Genomic DNA, 2,269 nt, shown 5'->3' with positions numbered 1-2,269 from the left:
TAGAAAAATTCTCAACAGAATTTCTTAACAGAAATTCCTAACAGAATTTTTCTTGGAAAAAATTCATAATAAAGAAAAATTCTCAACATAATTTCTTAACAAAAATTCCTAACAGAATTTTTCTCCGAAAAAAATTGATGATTAACACAATTGATGGTTAAATTGACATCATTAGTAAGGAAATTTAAGGTTTTAGTTGTACATTTATGCCTTGGATGACACATATTTGTAATTGGATGTATTTTGATTGTATTTAAATTTTTCTACATTTTTAAACTCATATTTCATCCAATTTGATTTGTAGGACAGCTTGATCATCAAGGCTTAAATGACACATCAAAGGCTAAGTGGAACATCATGATCAAGACAATCTCAACCCTTCATTTGGAGCTAGACTACTAAAGACAAGGAGGATGCCTACAACCAATCTGAACCATACATCTAAAGAATGGAAGGTTGAGAAAAAGAAGACAAAAGGAGAAGAAAGAACACACACACACCAAGCCCTAGCCTAGCCCATTCCACTCACGCCACTCACCATCCACCCCACCACCCACGCCACCATCACCACCATCCACTCCATCACGCCATCACCCTCCACCTCCACTCCACCACCGCCACACCACCCCCTCACCACCCACCTCCACTCACTCACACTCCACCACCACGCACATCTCCCCACCCTCACTCTCACACCACCCCACTCCACTCACGCTCCCACTCCACCCCACCACTCATCCCTCACGCCATCTCACCACCTCCATCTCTCACTCACACCCACACCACCACGCCACACACACTCATCACACCACATCACATTAACTCTCATCACGTAACTCCACCACTCACCCACACTCTCACTCCACTCACTCCACTCCCACCACTCACATTCCACCCTCACGCTCAATCAGCCACTCACTCACACTCACCAACAGCCCACTCCATCTCCACTCACAACAGCCACACACAACAGCCAACACCCTAGCCATCCAAGCCTCAACGCATCAGCCAGCAACAGCAGCCCTTCACAGCACCTCAGCCATTTCCACAGCAACAACGCCACAGCCATCTGCGGAAGCTCCAGCCGGTCGGATAGAGCCAAGCAGCCCCTTCATTTCCTCCTGCGCGAGTGGACAGCACACAATTCAAAAATTCCAGCAATTTCTAGCTTTGTTTTGTTTGATTGTTCTTTCTTTTGATGTTAATTTAGCTTCCTTACAATTGCTACTTTGTTACTTGTTACTTTGTTAGTTTGTTCTCCTTTACAGCTTACTTTGTTACAGTTTGTTGAATTCTTCCTTTTTGAATGCAAGTAGTTTGTTAAATTGCCTAGTAGAAATTCTGTCATGTTTCGTTTCAAATCTGTCATGTTTCGTTTCATGCTGTCCATTTTTGTTTAATTCTGTTCGTTCTTGTTTCTTGGTCATGTTTGGATTGTAGTTAATTGAAATTTCGATTCCGGATAGTTAGGATTGTTAGGAGTAAGTAGGTGGTTGAGTTTTTATTGTTCCTCGCATTTAAACCCCCCAAAACATGCATTAGTTTAGTTCTTTTTATTTTTCTCACAACATATAAAATTTCATTAGATTTGAAAATTGCAAGCATTGTATTGGGTCCTTGAGAGACGATTCAGGTTAACTCTATGCTACATTATTGTTTGAAACTTGATAATTAATTGAAACCGTAGTGCGACGAAAACGGTTATATCAATTTTGGCGCCGTTGCCGGGGACCCTTTTATGATGTTTGTTAATTTTTAGATCTTGCAATAAGTTGTCATTTCTTTTCTGATATCATTTAGACAACATGGCTTATCAATCTTCTTACATCCAATATCCTGAACTTTGGCAGGCCCAGAATTTTCATGGCTTAGCAGCTCAACAGATGCGATTTTGTGAAATATGTGCTAGTGCAACGCATTCAACTCACATCTGCCCTTCACGACAACCATATGAAGGATTTCCTTTCCCAGATCAAGTGGCAACAACGAATATGTATCAGAGCAGCCCTCAATATCAGAACAACCTTATGTCATCTACCTACAATTCTGAATGGAGGGATTACTCAGATCTGAGATATGGAAACAACTTTGAGCAGCAGCCCAACTTTGCACAACAACAACCAATTCAGTATATGCCTCCACAAGGTCCAACATTCCTATCCTACTCCTGGACCAAGTTACTCAGATCCTTCCACACAAGAGCTGAAGGACATAATGCAACAACTTCTTCAACTAAATCAACAGAGGGAGGACGCTGCCTTGCAAGACT

Source organism: Curcuma longa, chromosome 13 (genome assembly GCF_044706935.1).
Source record: "Curcuma longa cultivar G26 ecotype Majalengka, Jawa Barat chromosome 13, ITB_CL_G26_1.1, whole genome shotgun sequence".
NCBI classification, from domain to species: Eukaryota; Viridiplantae; Streptophyta; class Magnoliopsida; order Zingiberales; family Zingiberaceae; genus Curcuma; species Curcuma longa.
Note: the sequence above shows the minus strand (reverse complement) of the source record.